General features: G+C 44.2%; 1 protein-coding gene and 2 pseudogenes across 1 annotated transcript in view; 2 read left to right on the forward strand and 1 right to left on the reverse strand.

Annotated features, from left to right (window-relative positions):
- TENM2 (teneurin transmembrane protein 2) overlaps positions 1-22,233 on the forward strand; it is a 465,471-nt gene that overhangs the window by 412,344 nt on the left and 30,894 nt on the right. The window lies entirely within an intron of this gene.
- Positions 3-20,037, forward strand: LOC149749719 (PC-esterase domain-containing protein 1B pseudogene; annotated as a pseudogene).
- Positions 526-4,049, reverse strand: LOC149749720 (uncharacterized; annotated as a pseudogene).

The following is a 22,233-nucleotide window of genomic DNA, read 5'->3' on the forward strand; positions in this document are numbered from 1 at the left end:
TGAGCCACATCCTGCTGGACCTCGGAGAAAACGTTCTGCATTTCCCAGGACTAGAAAAGCTGGGGATTTACCTTAAGCTATAAGCAGAGATCCCGCGGGTCTTCTTTTCACACTCGCTATCATCTTCTCTGTCAACTTCCACTGTGTGCCCATGGCTACTGTGTGGTTTCGGTGTGCTAAATACTGAGTTTTATAACGGGCTCTTTACGCTCAAGGAGTGGACAGTCCGGTAGAATGTATAAACCTCAGGATAATCCATATCCGATGGGTTAAGTGAGTAGAGAGGTGAGTAGAGAGAGGAACAGCCAGGGCTTCGTGGGAATCACAGCGGAGGCGCTGCTACCCAGCCTGCAGGCATCAGGGAAGGCTTCCGAAGAGGAAGTAACAAGCAAACTGCAGCAGGAAGTTTTAACCAACTCTAGCTTCCCCAGACTAGGTAACGTACCCACAAGTTACAGCTTTAAAAACCAATATATAACATTTCAATACATAACATTTATCGAGGACTTTTGTGATGAGAGCACGACGTTAAATGCTTTACTTGTATTATCCTAGAGTCTGCCTGCCGATGCAGGGGACACGGGTTCGTGAAGATCCCACGTGCCGCGGAGCGGCTGGGCCCGTGAGCCATGGCCGCTGAGCCTGTGCTCCGTGACGGGAGAGGCCTGCGTACCGCAAAAAACAACAAACAACCCTGTGGGAGTAGGTGTTATTATCTCCCTTTTTCAGATGAGGAAACAGAGGCTCTGGGACGCTAAATAACCGGTCCAAGGGTACAGCGTCTAGCAAACAAACAGCAAAGCCAGGACTCAGCCCCAGTTCTCTCTGTCTGTCTCACTTGCCCTCAGGATTCTTAACCAGCAGGCCTCACAGCTTCCTGATTAGAGCAACAGTCATCCAGATAATCTGGTTCCTGCTCTGTTCACTTACGTGGCATCAAGAGGGACTGGTTCTTACCGTCAGGCTCTCCCTCCAACTGGGTAGAATCCTCGGGATCTCGGTCCTCGTCAGCACCTACTTACTGAACACCTAACTAGGAGTCAGGCACTGTGCTATGAGCTGGAGCTACATGGCACAACAGGGGCCGCAGATAGATAAGAAGTCAACTAACAAACAGATAAAATCACTGCAGAGTGAGACACTCACCAGGAAGACGGTAAACCGCGCAATACGGCAGGGTTTAACACACGCTTTGCTTTGCTTTGGAGTTCCTGAGATTAGAAGGCTCACGCTCAACAAAACCTGGGTCATAACTTCTGCCGTGTTCTTGGATTGAAATCCAGCCAGCCCAGGCGGCCTCCCTGCAGAGCCAGGCCACTCCATGTTACGATTCCGCCCTCACCTTTGTCTGGTTGGAGTTTAATTCTCCACATTAGGTTATCAGCAGCCTCCCATGTTTTTCTTCCTCTGCTGGTATCTGCAAAGTTGCAAGCTGCAGTATCTTCCTAAAGACAAAAATGAAATGAGATTAGTAGCTAAATCCTTAATGACTGGATTTCAGGGCTGTGTAATTGATTTTTGATACACTGCACCATAGAAGTTTGATTAGAAATAGTAATCGTGCCTTTTCTCGGATAAATCGGTGATGAAGTTTGATTAGAAATAGTAATCGTGCCTTTTCTCGGATAAATCGGTGATGCATTTTGACTAAAAGTTTTCAAAATAAAGATAAATGCAGCCCTAAAATAAAATGGCTATAATTCCCAACTCTGAATATTAAAAATCGTAATAATGGTACTCATGGTAATTAGCAGAAGTTAGGCACGCAAGTCTCATAACTGAGTTTCTGCCAGGGTTAGATTTGCTGGCATCATGTTTATGCAAATCGAAACACAGCTTTATCTATCAACACCTCAACATTTAATTGTCTGGTGTTAGTTCCTGTAACAATAATCACATATCCATTTAGCTCTCTTAAATGAAAATCACTACGAGATTATAACAGGTTGAGTGGACTGAAAATGTAATTTGAAAATGAGGGAGAAAGCCTGGAATTTATTTGCATCTCATTTATTTTAATTCAATTCATAAATCGTTTAGTGAATGAAATAAAAGCAACTCCTGGAAATTGCCAGGGAGCAGGTGGGAGAAGGTAGAGAGGGAAAGTAGAGTGTCACATGTGAGCCGTGTGACGTGAGCTATCCCAGAGGCCAGGATTTCAAGGGAAGGGGTATGTCATTGTATCAGTCAGGGGAGGGTGGGGTGGGTGTGATCGGTTAACAAATGTGAACAAATAAGCCCTGAACTCAGGGCTTAATGAGCAGGGCTAGACATGGCAGGCATCACTGCCATCCTTCCTGGTGAGAACACAGTGGGGTGACGTCAACTTAACTGCCAGGAAGCCCAGGAAATGGTGTCTTTCTGCATGCCTAAGAAGACCATGAAAGGAGATTTGGTGACCACGTAGCAGGGTCCCTGCCATCCCGATCAGGGCTGAGGGTTGCTTCACAGAAGAGTTGGAATCAGTTCTACAGAGCAGTAGGAATTAGCCAGGCAGAGATGTCAGCAAGGGGTGATCAGACAGAGTGTCGCCTGTAAAAAGGCAGAGAGGTCCAAAAGAAAAGGAATGTCATTTCAGAAAACTAACTCAGCGTGGCCAGAGAGTTGGTTAGGGTGGGAAGGGAATGGAAGGGCATATTTTGCTAGGCTGGCATTTATCCTGAGGACAGTGGCAGGGCTGTTCCAGGGTTTGGTTAGCAGAGCGACGTGTTGGGATTTGTCGCATTAGAGAAAGACCTCTCAGGCTTCCTCGGGTGCAGAGGAAGATAGATCAGACGGGGACAGGATAGGAGGAGAGGGGTAATCCAAACAAGAAACGAAATCGTTAGCAGAGAAGACAGAGGGACATCTGAGAGCTACTTGGCACACACAGTTAACGGGACTTGGCAGCCAGCAGGGTTGCTGGGTCATGCTCACCTTTTAAGGGGCCCCTTCCACGATCATGTAGACTGGGAAGCCGAGAAGCCCTCCAGACTTCAGGGGCTGGCCTGCCAGGCTCTGTGGAGGGAAGAGGCAGGGAACTGAACCCCAAGACAGAGATGTGAGATTCTGACCGCCCCAGTGCTGCCACTTGCAACGGGGAAGAAACTGATTGAACTTGCAGGTGCTGCCACTGAACCAGCACCACGTAATTGTTGCTCCCCACCCCCACCCCCACCCCCGTGGATAACAAGGGGTTTGGAGAGCATCTCTGGTGTGGTAACTGAAGGTCTCGTGCAGTGAGGCAAATCGCCTGACCTTTCCCAGGGACTGGCAAGCTCCCGGCAGCCTGGCCAGCTGAGTGCCGTGAGGGCTCAAGGCTCTGAGCATCCCTGGAGTTTACCGAAAATCTCGGTGAAGATATTACCATAGAACAGTACCCAGTGAAACTAGGTACCCCTTCTTCCAGCATTCCAGCCAAGGGCACCTCTCAGGTGAGGAACGCGTCAGCAGCTCTTACATAAAGGCTGGTGAAATGTAAACTGGTGGATGGATGGACCGTGGCCACCCGCTTCCACCAAAATCTTTATGGCTTTGTTGCTTTGGCAAAATCTCAAGTGGTTGTCCGTGCCCAAACTCAAAGTAGGGGAGGTCTTCATTATGCCTCCCAAGGATTTCTCCAGGAATCTCACTTGAAAGAGCCCTCCTCCCTCAGGCCCTCACCACCCAGCACTGTTTCCTGTTTCCTCTGGCCTTCAAAAAACACACAAAGCTGTTACATCAGGGTACCTGTAAGCTCCGTAAGCACGAGGACCATCTCACTGCCGTATCCCTGGTGACAAGTGCCATGGGATGGGCATTCAGCCAGTGGGTGACACAGGAAGGTATGATGACCATGCCCCCTTCTAAGGCGCCTTCTTGGAACATGTTTAGTGCATAAATGCCTCCGTATCTGTCAGGGATCTTTCCACTGCAAGAGAGAGACAGGAAGTGCACTCAAATTAGCTCAATTAAAAAGGGCATGTGTTGTCTTGCCTCGCGGGCCCCTACCAGAGAGGAGCTAGCCTTAGCGACTTCACCAGCTCAAATGATATCATCAGGTTGACATCCTTCTCTCGGCCCCCTTCCATCTCTTAGCAGTGTTTCCCTTGACACTTAGCCTAATTTACCCCTACATTCGACTGGTGACCTCTTCACCCTGGGAGTCAGGCAGACTTGGCTAAAGATGACTCCAGGCTGATATACCAGTTCAGCTTAGTGACCCAGGGGGAAGAGGAAGCAATCTTTTACAGAATTAAAATCTAAAATCCCTTGGAAGAGCTCTGAATGGCCTGCCACAGATGGAATGGCAGTCACACCCCGGGGCCAACCACTGGTCAGGCAGGTGGGGGTCTGTGATTGGCTGGGTCACACGTGGACACGTGTCTCGTGTGACGGACATCTCAGTAAAAACTCCTGGATGGGGAAACCTTAGAGAAAGGGGGTGCTACACCCACAGAAGGAAGAGATGGTTAAATCACACTCATACACACCCAGGTATATTCTTCATCCTCCCTCCCTCCAAAGCCTAATCATAAAGCAAACTTCTGGTCCTGAGGACCTCTTAATGCATTAATACACCTCCCCTCCAGCAAGACATTTTTCTAGACTTTTGGAAGAGAGAACTGAAACCACCTCCTCCTGTTAAGATTTAAAACTTCTGCTCTTTCCTAAGATGGGTTTAGTGCATGACTCTCTGATAAGGAAGGCACATAACCACCCTCTAGGATATTTCCTCCTGATTATGATTTACACAGAGATTGCAAAAGCAAGAAACAGCTACATGTGTAGGTAGCAGAACAATTACACGTTGGCTTGTGTTACTTTTACTTTTGTGGCAAATGACAGTGACGCAGGAACAAGGTGGGAGGCGGGTATGCATGTGTGCCTGTGAACACACGCACGTGAACTCAGTTCTGCATGGAACCCACTCAGGTAGGTCCGTTAACGTATGCAGTCATCACAAGAGCCTGAATTTCATCAGCCCTTCCTGCCACAGTGCATTCATTCTACACCAACCAACGTTTTATTTTTTTAAACACCTATTACGTTCCTGGCACTGTTCGAGGCACTGAGTGTATGTTAGTGAACAGACAAGACACTGAATTCTGAGCAGTGCTTGTGCAGGCAGAACTTGCTATAAACGTAATATTAGCTTAAATAATATATAATTGGAAGGGTAAGCCTCTGCAAAATATATTCAACAATGTATCCCCCGAGCAAACATTACTTTCGGATGACTTGCTTGCTGTTTTGATTGGTGCGATGGAAAAATGCAAAGACCCTCGTGGAGCTTTATGCTGTAGCAAGGGGAAACAGATAATAATCAAATAAGTTACAAATAGTATAAAGAAATGGTGATGGGTGCTGTGGGGGAAAAAAACGGTTGAAATAACAGGGAGTGTCTGATTTAGGTTAAGGCCACTCTAGGAAGATGACATTTGGGCTGAGAACTGAATGAAGAGTAGGAAATTTTCAGGAATGGAATGGCAAGAAAGCCTTCTGTGCTAAGGTACCAGCATGCGCAAAGGCCCTGAGGCAGAACATGAGCCAGTGTAGCTGGAGCAGACTAGCTGGGGAGGTGGTGAGGTCAAAGGATTGGGGCCTGACTGGTGCTGCTAAGGATCTGAGAAGCATAGACGTCCTCCCCAGATGTACCCACTGTTGAACACAAAGGAGCATTCATCTGTGCCTTCCCTGCTTCTGAGAGGCTAGGAGACACGCAACATACTTCTACAAGTTCAGGTTACAGGATGACAAGTCCAAGTCCGTTCAGGTCGTCTGGGCTGAGGCTCCATATCAGACACCCCTCCTCTCTGCCACATCCCTACCCATGGACCACCTGCCCGCTCTAGAACACTCCCATAGCATCGGAAGTGAGGTTCTCTGCCTGGGCAGGGCCCTTGCTTAACACCCGAGCTCTCACCTGCTGACTGCCCCCTCTGGAATATTCTCCCTGACTCATCTCCTGCCCTCACCTGTGAAGTCTCATACTTTGGGCCCCACTGAGGCAGCAGCTCCTCTGAGAAACTGGCCTCGTCCGTCCAGTTCTGGCTCCGTGTCCCTCCTCCGTTCCCATAGTGCCTTCCTCTATTTACTCATCACCACACGAATGTTTTTCATTGTTGGTTCATGTGTCTTTATCCTCCTCTGACCTGTAAGGTCATGAGGTCAGGGGCCCTAACTGTTCTGCTCTAGTTTAAATATTGATCACATTAACAAGCACAGAGTAGGTGCTCAGTCAATGCTGAATGAGTGGATGTGATTTTAAGTTGACATCATGGAAATCCTCTCCCTCCAACCTCTGTCTATTAAATTCCAGGTCTCGGGGGTTCCTCCCAGAATGACTCCAATTGCTCTTTAGAATGAAGGAAGAAGCCTTTCAGATACTTGGAAGTCACAAATGTCCTGCTCACATTTTCTCATCTCAGTTTTTCATATTAGAGCTTAGATTATCAGAGCTGCCAGCGTGCTTACGCTCGGTCTAATTCAACCCCCTTACTCACAAATGTCTGAGCGCCAAGCACGTTCCAAAATAATAGAGACACTAAGAAAAATAAAATATAGTCTCTACCCACTAGGAGCTCACAGGCCATGACAGATAAGGAAACAGAGGCATGACCAGTAAAGGTTCAGCTTTGTAATGACAAAACCGACCAGTGTTAAAACTGCGACTCAGGGCTTCTCTGGTGGCGCAGTGGTTGAGAATCTGCCTGCCGATGTAGGGGACACGGGTTCGAGCCCTGGTATGGGAAGATCCCACATGCCGCGGAGCAACTAGGCCCGTGAGCCTGCACACCTGGAGCCTGTGCTCCGCAGCAAGACAGGCAACGACCGTGAGAGGCCCGCGCACCGCGATGAAGAGCAGCCCCCGCTTGCCGCAACTGGAGAAAGCCCTCGCACAGAAACGAAGACCCAACGCAGCCAAAAATAAAAGTAAAATAAACAACCCAATGAACCGACATTTAAAAAACAAAACAAAACAAAAAATCCCTGCAACTCAAATTCAGGTCTCTCCACCTTTCTACCTCACCGCCATCCAAAACAGCAAATCATCCAAGAATCATGTTTGCTTGGGGAATACATTATTTAATGTGTTTGCAGAGGCTTACCCTTCTAATTATGCATTATTTAAGCTGATATTAAATTTATAGCAAGTTGTTATGTCTGCTCCATCCCTGATCCCATCATAGCATGGAGTCTTGTATGGGAGCTGCTTTTTAAATCCCAGAGGACTGACCCAGAAAGGAAATGAAGATGTCATCTAGGCCAGGCTTTTCCTCTGGGCGGGTGAATAACTAAACTCTCCAAGCAGGGAGTTCTGCTTTTCAGTATCGCCAGACATGGAGAATCTCTTGCCCTCCCTCACTAATCTTTTCTGGGTTTCCCAGACGTGACGTGGGATGGGCAAGGGATTCTGCTGTAAGTCCAACTGAGGTCTCTCCTGCTGTGCTACAGTGCCCTTTCCAGGAGGGGATCCAGCCCAGCGTTAACTTCCTCTTTCCAGTTTCTCGATTCGCCAGCTCCCAACATTGCCCCTCAAGCTAAGTTAGAGTCACCAGTTATAGGCCCAGCAGGGCCATTTTAATGACAGCGTTTCCTTTTCTCAGGGTTTCTTACAAGGCTCCTTGTGACAGGCGTGCGCCTGGAGAGATCAAAACATTCTGGAGGGAGATTCCACATCGGGAAACTACTTCCCAAAGTCTGCCCTCTGCAAAAATAAAAACCATGCTAAATAGCTGAGTTTTATTAACTGGGGAAGCCAGGCTGAGGAGAATGCCCAATAATTAAAAATAACGGCTTCCTTACCAACACAAAATTGTATTAATTTAAAAACTGGTTTCTCTATCACTGAATACCTACTGAGCTGGCTGGGAAGGGAATTGTGCTGATCCTGGCAGTGAAAATAATTCAGAATAACTTTTATGTTCTCCAGGAAGCCTGAAGGTTAATTTAAATATTTTTAGGTGGAATTCGGAATAAGAACAGTGTGGCTAAATGAAAGCCCCGGCACACTCTGAAGTTGGGGGCAGGTGCCTGCGAAGAGATGAGCATGCCTGTCAGAGCCTCCAAGATCTCGAACCCCATAGCCCAGGCACCTCCTCTCTAATGAAGGGACCCTCGCAATTAAACATATTTGACTAGATTATACTGCTGGCCTGAACTCCTTGACTCAGCTTCCAGCGAATTTATTATATTTAACTATTAGAAGGATCAGGCATTTTTATAGAAATTACGTATTTCAAAAGTTAACTCAGCGACATCACCAAGATGGGAACATAGGTCATCTCTGACTTTGCCCTCGCAAGCACAGCAGCTAACAAGGATTCATGGACAGGAAACCACCAAGAGCGTCCTAGAACACAGGGTGAGGCTGAGCCACACACACCCCCACCCCCGCGCCTTGCACACAGAGATCAAGACATGTGTATCAGAAGGGTAACAGGAGCACCTGCACGCTGACTGCATTGCCCCTCCCCCAGGCCAACACAGCTCCACTAGTGGGAAAAGAGAGCTCGTGGGCGACATCTGGGACCCCCCCAGCATTGTGAACTGCTTTGTGAGGGCGGCTACTCCTGTATCACCCCACAGGGACTGCAGGAGGATCTGCGGGGCTCAACCACTGGGAAGCTGATCCTGATGGAGAAAGAGGGAGGGGCTTGCAACAACCAGCACTCAGATCTCGGTAGACCGAGTCCCTCCCTGCAGCGCCCGGGTAATCCCAGCCGGCAGCTTTGCTCAGCTGCAGAACCAAGTCAGTCTGAGCAGGGAACTTGGCAGGAGTTTTACCAGCTCTGGAGGCTGATCTGCCCACTTCCCCCTCCAAGGCATGAAAACCCAGTAATGCTCAAGCCATGAGGCGGACAGGCAGAGCTGATTGCCCCAGAGCAAAGTCAGTACCAGGCATGGAGGCTTCCCCTGATATGCCCAGACAGGGGGAGTTCATTCATAGCCCCATTGCTGCTAAGTGTAGCTCTCGGCCCCTTCCAACCAGAAAGCCTGTTCAGAAAATTTGGGAGGTGCCTGAAATGGACCCTCCTGCCCCACCCAGGCGTGGGAGCCGATCATAGGCCTACCAGCTGCTGAGTGTGTCTCCCCACCCTGACTGGCCAGGGGGACTGGTGGGAACACGTAGAGGCTGTATAGCACAGCAAGCTCGAACAGAGAGGTGGGCAGGCAGAGCTGACAGCCTGCAAAGCAAAGCCAGTGGCCCTATTTGGCCAGGGAACTTGGGGCAGAGGTTGGTTTGAATCAACAAATAGCCTTACAAACCTTGGAGCTAGTTCTTGCACTTCACCCCAAGCAGGAAAACTAATTTGTAGCCCCACTCATTGCTGACTATAGGCTTCAGCCCACCCGACCAAGGAACCTAACCACAGCACATGCGAAGCTATGTAGCCCATCCATCTGCCCTGCTTACAGTGGTACTTGAACAGAGAGCACAGTCTATGGCTTTTCCCATCTGCAGAGCAAAACCTGTAGCCCCCGCGTCTGGAGAGGGAATTCAGTATACACTCTTCCCAAATTCAAGTCTGGAAACAAGCCGTGCAGACTCTGGATTCCATTCTGCTGCCCCACTAGGGCAGGGCAGATACCTACCGCTAAGTACAGTACCCAGGCCCACTGGTCTAGTAAGCCTGACCAGAGAACCCAGGCAACTGCAGAGCCCATCCTACAGCCTCACTTCGGCAGGGAACCAAGACAAGAGTCCTATCCAACTGTTCTCAGTCAGCAGCACACCCTCCCACCCCTGCCCTCAGAGCTCAGGCAGTTGCCTCATCCAAAAATAGACCCTGATAGCAAGCCCCAGCTGCTCAAGGTCGTTATCAGCAGACAGTTGCAGAAACTAAAACTGAGCTAACTGGCGAAGAATTCTCTCTACCAAAGCAAACCTACAAAGTCTAGAAGAGAGATCACTTACTCAAATGCACAGATACCAATGTAAGGAATGAAAGCTCATGAAAAATCAGGGAAATATGATACCACCAAAGGAAACTAAGAGAACTTCAGTAACTGAGCCTACTTAAATGAATATCTATGAACTGTCAGCCAAAGAATTCAAAATAGTCCTCTTGAAGAACTTTAGTGAACTGCAAGAACACACAGACAAATGAAATTAGGAAAACAATTCATGAACATGACAAGAAGTTGAACAAAAATAAAAACCATGAAAAAAATTCTAGAGCTGAAAAATACAATAACTAAACTGAAGAATTCAATTAAGAGCTTCAAAAGCAGACTCAATACAGAAGAAAAAAAAGTCAGCAACCTGGAAGACAGGACAGTTGAAATTATCCAGTCAGAGGAGCAAAAAAGAAAAACAGCGATGAAAGCCTTGGCACTTATGAGACACAAGCCCCCCACCCCCACACAAAAAAAAGAACATTTGCATTATGAGAATTCCAGAAGAGAAAGAGAAAGGAACAGAAAGGATACTTAAAGCAATAATGGCTGAAGTCTTTCCAAACCAAAAAAGAGAAATGGACATCCAGATCAATGAGGCCCAAAGGACCCCAACTAGGTTGAACCCAAATAGGACTACACTGCGACACATTGCAATTAACATTGTCAAAAGTCAAAGATAAAGAAAGTTGAGAGCAGCAGGACAAAAGACAGACATTACATACAAGGGAATCTCCATGAGACTATCAGCAGGTTTCTCAACAGAAACTTTTCAGGCCACAAGGGAATGGGATGATATATTCAAAATATTGAAAGGGAAAAAAAAAACAACTGTAAACCAAGAATTCTATACCCAGCAAAAGTGTCCTCATAAATGAAGGAAGGAAAAGACTCATGAGCAAACAAGAGCAAGGGAGTTCACCACCATTAGACCTGCCTTACCAAAATGGTAAGGGAGTTCTTTGAGTGGAAGTAAAAGGTCACTAATTAGCATCATAAAAACAGAAGAAAGTAGCATAAAACCCACTTTTAATGGTAAACATGTAGTCAAAATTAGATTATGTAATATGGTAAGAGTAGTGTGAATTCACTTACAACTCTAGTTATAAGTTTAAAAAAATAATCATAACTACTATAATCTGTTTGTAGTTACACAGTATTAAAAATATGTAAACTATAACATTAATACCCAAAATGTGAAGAAGTAAAAGTGTAAATTTCAGGAGTTATATTAAAGCTAAGTTGTTATCAGCTTAAAATAGAATGTTATCATTTTAAGATATTTTACGTACGCCTCATGGTAACCACAAAGGGGAAAACCTGTAGTAATTACATGGAAGAACATGATAAAGAAGTCAGAGAACACTGGTACCAAAAGACATCAAAACACACACAAAAAAAAGACAGCAAGGGGAATTCCCTGGCAGTCCAGTGGTTAGGACTCCACGCTTCCACTTCAGGGAGCCCAGGTTCGATCCCTGGTCAGGGAAACTAAGATCCCACAAGCTGCACAGTGCAGGCAAAAAAAAAAAAAAAAAAGGCAACAGGATATGAAAAGGGGAACACTGCATCTACAAGAAAGCCAGAAAATGATGAACAAAATGACAACAGTAAGTCCTTACTTATCAATAATTACTTCAATTGCAAACATTAAATTCTCTAATTAAAAGACACAGAATAGCTGAATTGATTTAAAAGAAAAGATCCAACAATATGCTGCCTTACATGATACTCACTTTAGCCTTAAAGACATGTATAGACTGAGAGTGAAAGGATGGAAAAGATATTTCAAACAGATAATAATCCCCAGAAAAGCAAGAGTAGCTATACTTATATGAAACAAAAGAGACTTTAAAAATGGTAAAAAGAAACAGAAAAGTTCATTATATACTGATAAAGAGGTCAATCCATTAAGATATAACAATTATAAATATTTATACACTCAACACTGAAGCATCTAAATATATAAAACAAAAACAGAGCTAAAAGGAGAAATAAATGGCAACACAAAAATGTTGGGAACTTTAATATCCCACTTTCAACAATGGATAGATCCTTCAGACACAGAATCAATAAGGAAACAGCAGATTTAAGCAATGCTATAGACAAAAGAGACCTAACAGACATATACAGAACATGCTATCTGACAATAGCAGAAAACACATTCTTCAAGCGCCCATGGAACAATTTCTAAGATAAACTATATGTTGGGCCACCAACATAGCACATTAAAGAAGATTGAAATCATAGCAAGTTTAAAGAAGACTGAAGTCATAGCAAGTTTTAGCAGATTAAAGAAGATTGAAATCATAGCAAGTTTCTCCTCTGACCACAGTGGTATGAAACTAGAAATCAGTAACAGGAGGAAAACTAGAAAATTTACAAATACATGGAAATTTTAAAACACTCTCCTGAGCAACCAATGGATCAAAAACAAACTAAAGCGGAAATTTTAAAAGTATTTTGAGACAAATGAATATGGAAATACAACATACCAAACCTTATCGGATGCAGCAAAAGCAGTTCTAAGAGGGAAGTTCACCGCAACAAACACCTGCACTAAGAGGCAAGAAAGACTCCAAAGAAACAACCTAACTCTGTGTCTTAAGGAACTAGAAAAAAGGAGAACAAACTGAGCCCAAGGTTACCAGAAGCAAGGAAATAAAAGAGCAGAAATAAATAAAGAGAACAACAATAGATGATATAAAACAAACTCACAGTTGGTTCTTTGAAAAGATCAACAAAACTGACAAACCCTTAGGTACACCAACCAAGGCAAAAAGAGAAGGGACCCAGTCAACAAAATTATAAATGAAGGGCTTCCCTGGTGGTGCAGTGGTTAAGAGTCCGCCTGACAGTGCAGGGGATACGGGCCCTGGTTCAGGAAGATCCCACATGCTGCAGAGCAACTAAGCCTGCGTGCCACAACTACTGAGCCCACGTGCCACAACTAATGAAGCCCCCACGTGCCTAGAGTCCATGCTTCACAATAAGAGAAGCCACCGCAATGAGAAGCCTGCGCACTGCACCAAAGAGTAGCTCCCGCTCACTGCAACTAGAGAAAGCCCTCGCGCAGCAACGGAGACCCAACGCAGCCAAAAATAAAATAAATTTATTTTTAAAAAATTATAAATGAAGAAGGACACATTACAATTTATACTACAGAAATACAAAGGATCATAGGAGGCTCCTCTGAACAACAACTATACACCAACAAACTGAATAACCTAGAAGAAATAGAAATTTCTTAGAAACGTACAAGTTACCAAGACTGCATCAGGAAGAAATAGAAAATTTGAACAGACCAATTACTAATAAGGAGACAATCAGTAACCAGAAACTGCCCAATGAAGATAAGCTCAGTATCAGATGGCTTCACTGGTGAATTTTCCCCAACATTTTAAGAAGAATTAATACCAATCATTCTCAAACTCTTTCAAAAAAATAAAGAGGAGGGGAACACTCCCCCAAGCTTATTTTACAAAGCCAGCATTATCCCGATTCCAAAACCAGAAAATAAAACTACAGACCAATATCCCTAATGAATATAGATGCAAAAATAAAATACTAGCAAACCAAATTCAGCAGCACCTTAAAAGGATCATTCACCATGACCTAGTGGGATTTACCCATAGGATGCAAGGATGTTTCAACATATGCAAAATAGTCAGTGTGATGCACCACATTAATAGAATGAAAGAAAAAAATCATATGATTATGTCAATATATGCAGAAAAAAAGCATTTGACAGAATTCAACACCTGTCTGTAATAAAAACGCTTAACAAATTAGGTATAGAAAGAACATACCTCAACATAATAAAGGCTATATATAACAAGCCCATAGCTACATCATACTGAACAGTAAAAGGTTGAAAGCTTTTCTCCTAAGATCAGTATCAAGACAAGGGTGCCCACTCTCACCACTCCTATTCAACACAGTATTGAAAGTTCTAGCCAGAGCAGTCAGGCGAGAAAAATAAATAAAGGGTATCAGAATTGGAAAGGAAGAAGTAAAATCATCTCTATTTGCAGATGACATGATTTCATACATAGAAAATCCTAAATACTCTGCCAGAACACTGTTGGATATAATCAACAAATTTGGCAAAAGTGTAGGATACAAAATTAACAAACAGAACTCAGTAGTGTTTCTATACACTCAGAATGGATTATCTAAAAAAGAAATGAAGAAAATGATGCTATTTGCAATAGCATCAAAAAAAATAAAATACTTAGGACCAAATTTACCAAGGAGGTGAAAGATTTCTACTTTGAAAAATACAAGACACTGATAAAAGAAATCAAAGAAGACACAAATAAATGGAAAGGTGTCCCAACTTCACTGAATGGAAGAATTAAGATTGTTAAAATGTCAAGACTACCAAAAGCCATCTCTAGATTCAATGCAATCCCTATTACAATTCCAAAGGCATTTTTTACAAAAGTAGAAAAAAAAATTCTAAAATTTATATGGAACCATAACAGACCCCGATGACCAAAGAAATCCTAAGAAGGAAGAACAAAGCAGACGGTATCACACTTCCTGGTTTCAAGCTAAACTGCTAAGCTACAGTCATCAAAACAGTATGGTACTGGCATAAAAGCAGACAGATAGACCAATGGAATAGAACTGAGAGCCCAGAAATAAATTCAAGCTTGTATGGTCAACTCTATTTGACAAGGGAGCCAAGAATACTCAATGGAGAAAAGATAATCTCTTCAATCAATGGTGCTGTGAAAATTGGATATTCACGTGTAAAATAATGAACCTAGACTCCTGTCTTAGACCTCTCACAGATAGTAACTTGAAATTGATTAAAGACTTAAATGTAAGACTTGAAATGATCAAACTCCTAGAGGAAAAAACAGGAAGAAGCTCCTTGATATGGGTCTTGGTAATGATTTTTTTGGATATGACACCTAAAGCACAATCAATAAAATCAAAAATAAACAAGTGAGAATACATCAGCTATAAAGCTCTGCACAGCAAAAGTAACAATCAACAAAGTGAAATGACAGTTACAAAATGGGAAAAAATATTTGTGAACCATATATCTGATAAAGGGTTAACATCTAAAATTTATTTTAAAAACCTCATACAATCCAATCGCAAAAAAAAAAAAAAATTAAAAGTTGGATTGGGCAAAGGACCTGAATAGAAATTTTTCCAAAGAAGATATACAGATGGCCAACAGGTACATGAAAAGATGCTCAACATCACTAATCACTAGGGAGATGCAAATCAAGAACACAATGAGATATCACCTCACCACCACCCCCACCCCCCATTAGAATGACCATCCTAAAAAGACAAGAGTTAACAAATGTGGTGAGGATGTGGAGAAAAGGGAACTCTTGTGCACTATTCGTGGGGTTGTAAATTGGTGCAGCCACTATGGAAAACAGTATGAAGGGTCCTCAAAAAATTAAAAATATAATAGAACTACTATATGATCCAGCAATTCTACTTTTGGGAATATGTCTGAAGGAAAAAAAACAATGGATATTTACTTCCCCATATTCATAGCAGCTATTTATAATAGCTAAAATATGGAAATATCCTAAGTGTCCACTGACAGTGAATGGATAAAGAAGTTGTGGTATATATATACAATGGAATGTTATTCAGTCATTTAAAAAATGAGGAAATTCTGCCATATGCAACAACATGGATGAACCTTGAGGGCATTGTGCTAAGTGAAATAAGTCAGACAGCGAAAGACCAATACTGTATGATCTCACTTACAGGTGTAATCCATAAAACAAACAAACAAAAATATCCCAAAACTTATAGTAAAAGAGATCAGATTTGTGGTTTCCAGAGGCAGAGGTGGGGGAGGTAGAACTGGAGGAAGGTGATCAAAATGCACAAACTTCCAGTTATAAGATAAATAAGTGCTAGGTATGTAACGTACAACATGACGACCATGGTTAACCCTGCCGTATGATATGTGTGGAAGTTGTTAAAGAAAAGTATTACATAATGACAAAGGGGTAAATCCAACAACAGGATATAATATTTGTAAGTATTTATGCACCCAACATAGGAGAACCTAAATATATAAAGCAAATATTAACAGATCTCAAGGGAGAAATAGACAGGAATACAACAATAGTAGGAGACTTAATACCCCACTTACATCAATGGATAGATTATCCAGACAGAAAATCAATAAGGAAACATTGGCCTTAAATGACATATAAGACCAGATAAATTTAACAGATATGAATAGAATGTTCCATCCAAAAACAACAGAATACACATCTCCTCAAGTGCACTTGGAACTTTCCCCAGGATAGATCATATATGAGGCCACAATACAATTCTTAAAAAATGTACAAGGTTGAAATCATATCAAGCATCTTTTCTGACCACGATGGTTTGAAACTAGAAATAGAACTCAATTAGAAGAAAACTAGAACATTCTCAAGTATATGGAGATTAAGCAACATGCTATAGATCAATGAGTGAAACAAATCAGAAGAGAAATAAAAATATACCTTGAGACAAATGAAAATGGAAATACAATATAAACTTAAGGGATGCAGAAAAAGCAGTTCTAAGAGGGAAGTTCATAGTGGTAAATGTCTACCTGAAGAAACAAGAAAAATCATAAATACACAACCTAACTTTATACCTCAAACAAAGCCCAAAGTTAGTAGCAGGAAGGAATAATACAGATCAGAGCAAAAAAATGAATGAACCAGAGATTAAACAATAGCAAAAATTCAATGAAACCAAGAGCTAGTTCTTTGAAAAGATAAACAAGATTGACAAACCTTTAGCTAGACTTAAGAAAAAAGAGAGGACTCAGATAAATAAAATCTGAAATGAAGAAGAAATTACAATCGATATCACAGAAATAAAATGATCATACTAGATTACTATGAACAATTATACACCAACAAATGGACAACATGGAAGAACTGGATAAATTTCTAGAAACATACAACATACAAAGACTGAATCAAGAAGAAAGAGACCATCTGAACAAACCAATTACTAGGAAGGAGTTTGAATCAGTAATCAAAAACCTCCCACGAAACACAAGTCCAGGATCACATGGCTTCACTTGTGAATTCTACTTAACATTTAAAGAAGAACTGATACCAGTTCTTCTAAAAAGAATGCTTCCAAACTCATTTAACAAGGCCAGCATTACCCTGAAGCCAAAACCAGACAAGGACACTGCAAGAAATAAAATTACAGGCCAGTATCCCTGATGGACATAGATGAAAAAATCCTCAACATAACATTAGCAAAATGAATTCAACAATACATTTAAAGAATCATACATATGATCAAGTGAAATTTATTCCAAGGATGCAAGGATGGTTCAACATCGATAAATCAATGTGATACACATTTACAAAATAAAGGATAAAAATCATATGACCATCTCAATAGATGTGAAAAGCATTTGTCAAAATTCAACATCCATTTAGATAAAAACCTTCAGCAAAGTGAGTGTAGAGGGAACGTACTTCAACATAATAAAGGCCATATATAATAAGCTTACACCTAACATCATAGTCAATGGTGAAAGGCTGAAAGCTCTTCTTTTAAGATCAGGAACAAGGCAGGTACACCCACTCTTGCCCCTTTTATTCAACACAACATTGGAAGTCCTAGCCACAGCAATGAAGCAAGAAAAATAAGTAAAAGGCATCCAAATGGGAAAGGAAGAAGTACAACTGTCACTATTTGTAGAAGCCATGAAATTATATATAAAATACCATAAAGACTTTACCAAAACAAAACAAAAAAAGAATTAAAAACTTAAGTTGCAGGGCACAAAATTAATATACAGCAATCTGTTGCATTTCTATACACTAGTAACAGATTATCAGAAAGAGAAATGAAGAACACAATCCCATTTACAATTGCATCAAAACAAACAAAATACCTTGGAGTAAATTTAGCCAAGGAGGTAAAACACCTGTATGCTGAAAACTGTAAGACATTGATGAAAGAAACTGAAGGCGACACAAATAAATGGCAAGGTGTTCCATGCTCACGAAGTGGGAGAATTAATATTGATAAAATGTCCATACTACCGAAAGCAATTTACAAATTCAATGCAATCCCTAACAAAATTCCAATGGCGTTTTTCACAGAAATAGAGCAGACGTTTCTAAAATTTGTATGGAACCACAGATACCCAAATGGCCAAAGCAATCTTTAAAAAGAACAGACCAGAAAAGTTGGGGCAAATAGGAGTGTATGGGCACCAAGAGCATGGGTGAATTCACCTAAGGAAAGAATGTTGGAGAAAAGAAGGAAGGAGCCGATGAGTGGGCCTTGAGAAAGGCTGACGTTTGGGGATGGCCAGAGAAAGAGAAACTCACACAGGATACCGGGGGAGGTGAGACCAGGGTGTCAGACTCTCCGGCAGAGTCATGGAAGGGAATCACCATCAGTGCCCCAGCCCCAAGGAGCTAGGGATGCTACAGATGTGATAACGACCAAGAAGTAGTCACTGAAAGGAGCACCAAGGAAATCGCTGGGGATTTACTGACAAACGTTTCTTCGCTTTGTTGGAGTTGGAAGCCAAAATCAAGTAAAAGGAGTGAGTGGGAGGTGAGGACCCAGACACAGCCAGTTCAAACAACTTGGCAAAAAGTAGCCTTGAAGGGGAAGCAAAAGATAGGACTGTCCTGGAGGTGGAGTCAAAGATGGTTCCTTTCCTTTTTAAAGCAAGAAACTAGAATGTGTTTAAGGTTTAAAGAAAGGAGCCAGCCCCAGGAGATTGAAGGAAACATAGAATGCCTAATTCTCCCCTCTCCGGGGCACCTCCTGGAGCAAAGTGCCTGAGGATGTAGCAGGACCAGCCACCTGAGCTGAGGGATCACCTTTACACCTGAGGAGCCATCCACAGACCCACCGAGTGAAAGGAAGGAGCTAGGCGGCGCGCCCCGAGCGTCATGGGCCACGGGCTCGCCTCCGAAGTGCAGCAGCTGCTCCACAACAAGTTCGTGGCCATCCTGGTGGACTTGGTCCAGAGGGCCGTGTACAAGGACCTGGTGCGCCTGCTGCAGAAGGACTGCCTGCTCACACTCAGCCAGCTCAAGGCCAAGGGAGAATACGGCTTCGAGCAGGACGAGCTGGTGCAGGGGGGCAAGCAGGGCCGCATGCATAACGGCACCCATACCGCGAGGTGCGCTAGTTCGGCTCCGGCCCGCACCTGGTGCGCTTCTACTTCCTGACGCACGTGTACTCCTGAGGCGCGACTACCTCGAAGCCATCCTGGAGGAGCTGCATTCGGGTGAGCACGACCCGAACCTGGTCATCATGAGCTCCTGCCTCTGGGGCCTCACCAGGTACGCAGAGGACTCCTGGCCAAACTACCTGCAGAACCTGGAGAGCCTATTTGGGCGCCTGTGCCAGGTGCTGCCCTAGTCGTGCCTCCTGGTTTGGAACACGGCCATGCCCGTGGGCGACAACATCACCAGTGGCTTCCTCCCACCGGAGCTCCGACCCGCAGCCTCAACCCTGAAAACCAATGTGATTGAAACCAACTTCTACAGCTCTGACGAGGCCCAAAAGCACGGCTCCGACAGAGTGCACTGGAACGAGCACGCACACCAACAATTCTCCCAGCTTCTGCTGCCCCACGTGGCCAACGCCTGGGGGGTGGAGCTGCCCCAGCACGACCCAGTGGGCAAGTGCATCAATGATGGCCCTGCCAGGGGAGGACCTGGCTAGAGACTTGAGAGGCAGCCCCCTCTCAAGGGGGGGCTGCAGAGATCAACAAGCCTTCCCTCCTCCCCAACCCCTGCCTCCACCTGGGTGCTGCCCCCTGCCCCCCACACCATCTCCCCACCCACCCCTGTCCCCACAACCCTGTCCCCACAACCCTGTCCCATCCCCTTTCACGAGGTGACACCCCCGTTCCTAGTCTGTCCCCAAGATGCCCATTTTTCTTCAGACCATCCTTTCCAATTGAATCAATTCTCCTTAAACCATTTCCATTCAGATATTCCCCCAAACTACCCAGACAGAATTTACCTTTGAAGTTGACTTTATGTTTAGTCCCCAGCCGCCTAGGCCTCCCTTCCCCCGACCCTGTTATCAGCAGCGGGCCCCTGTGGTCCACAGGGGTTTTCCCTGGCATCGTCCCTGTGGCCCCTATGTGCCCTGGAGAGGGCGGCCCAGAACTTCCAAGAGAAGGACCCCAGCCTATGGAGAGCCAAGGCCTCAACAGACTGACTTGGGACTTCCTCCTCATGCACATGGACTGGACAGACCGTCTGACTCTCCCCAAACAGACTGACCGTGTTAACTGAAGCCTTTGGTCCATCGCTGTTATCAGTAATGGCAGGGGAGAGCAGTCTGACCCATTCTGTTGGCTGTGGCCTCTCGCTGCACTCTGGGGGGGGGGGGTGACCAGCATCATTCCTGCCTCCCCGCTCCCTATTCTCTTTGTCTTTTTGTAAATATAAAATTGAAATTAAAAATTTGTTTCATTGGGGCTTCCCTGGTGGCGCAGTGGTTAAGAATCTGCCTGCCAATTCAGGGGACACGGGTTCGAGCCCTGGTCTGGGAAGATCCCACATGCCGCGGAGCAACTAAGCCCGTGCACCACAACTACTGAGCCTGCACTCTAGAGCTCGTGAGCCACAACTACTGAGCCCGTGTGCCAAAACTACTGGAGCCCGCATGCCTAGAGCTCATGCTCTGCAACAAGAGAAGCCACTGCAATGAGAAGCCTGCACACCAGATCGAAGAGTAGCCCCCGCTCACCGCAACTAGAAAAAGCCCGCAAGCAGCAACAAAGACCCAACACACCAAAAATAAATAAATAAATTTATTTTTTTAATTGTTTCATTAAAAAAAAGAAGAACAGCAAAGCTGAAGGCATCATGATCCCTGATTTCAAACTCTATTGCAAAGCTATAGTAATCAAAACAATATGGTACCGGAATAAAAATAGACACAAAGACCAATGGAACAGAATTGAGAGCCCAGAAATAAACCCACACATGTATGGTCAGCTAATTTACAACAAAGGAGCCAAGAATATAAAATGGAGAAAGGACACTCTCTTCAACAAGTGGTGCTGGGAAAACTTGACATCGCCATACAAAAGAATGGAACTGTACCACTGTCTTATACCATGCACAAAAAGTAACTCAAATGGATTAGAAACTTGAACATAAGACCTGGAACCATAAAACTCCAAGAAAAAGCGTAGGTTCCTTGACATTAGTCTCGACAATGATTTTCTGGATTTGACATAAAAGCAAAGGCAATAAAAGCGAAAACCAATAAGTGGGGCTATTAAAAAGCTTACACAAGCAAAGGAAACCATCCACCAAATGAAAAGACAGCCTTTTCATTATAATGTTTTTTAATATTTACAAATCATATATCTGATAAGGGGTTAATATCTAAAATATAAAAAGAACTCGTACAACTCAATAGCAAAAAAAATTTTTTTAAACCAATTCAACTAAGGGACTTCCCTGGTGGTGCAGTGCTTAAGAATCTGCCTGCCAATGCAGGGAACATGGGTTTGATCCCTGGTCTGGGAAGATCCCACATGCCGCGAAGCAACTAAGCCCATGCGGCACAACTACTGAGCCTGCGCTCTAGAACCCGTGAGCCACAACTACTGAAGCCCGTGCACTCTAGAGCCCATGCACTGCAACTACTGACCCCATGCACTGCAACTACTGAAGCCCATGCTCTCTGGGGCCCACATGCCACAACTACTGAGCCCGTGTGCTGCAACTATTGAAGCCCGCACGTCTAGAGCCCATGCTCCGCAACAAGAGAAGCCACTGCAATGAGAAGCCCACACACCGCAATGAAGAGTAGCCCCTGCTCGCCACAACTAGAGAAAGCCCACACGCAGCAGCAAAGAGCCGACACAGGCAAAAAAAAGAAAAAAGAAAAAACCGAATTCAACTAAGGGACTTCCCTGGTGGTACAACAGTAAAGAATCCACCTTCCAATGCAGAGGATGTGGGTTCGACCCCTGGTCGGGGAACTACGATCCCACATGCCATGGGGCAACTAAGCCCACACGCCTCGACTAGAGAGCCCACGTGCCACAAACTACAGAGCCCACACCCTCTAGAGCCTGCACACCACAACTGCAGAGCCCATATGCTCTGGAGCCTGTGCGCCACAACTAGAGAGAGAAAACCCGCACACCACATGTAGAGAGAAGCCCACACGACACAACGAAGAGCCCGCGCGATGCAATGAAAGATCCCACGTGCCACAACTAAGACCCGATGCAGCCAAAAATAAATAGATATACTAAAAAAAAAAAAAAAAAAAAAACCCCAAAAAATTCAACTAAAAAATAGGATCTGTGGGGCTTCCCTGGTGGCGCAGTGGCTGAGAGTCCGCCTGCGGATG

Source organism: Delphinapterus leucas, chromosome 3, assembly GCF_059928025.1.
Source record: "Delphinapterus leucas isolate spDelLeu-1000000601 "Yukka" chromosome 3, BTC_Dleu_Yukka2, whole genome shotgun sequence".
NCBI lineage: Eukaryota > Metazoa > Chordata > Mammalia > Artiodactyla > Monodontidae > Delphinapterus > Delphinapterus leucas.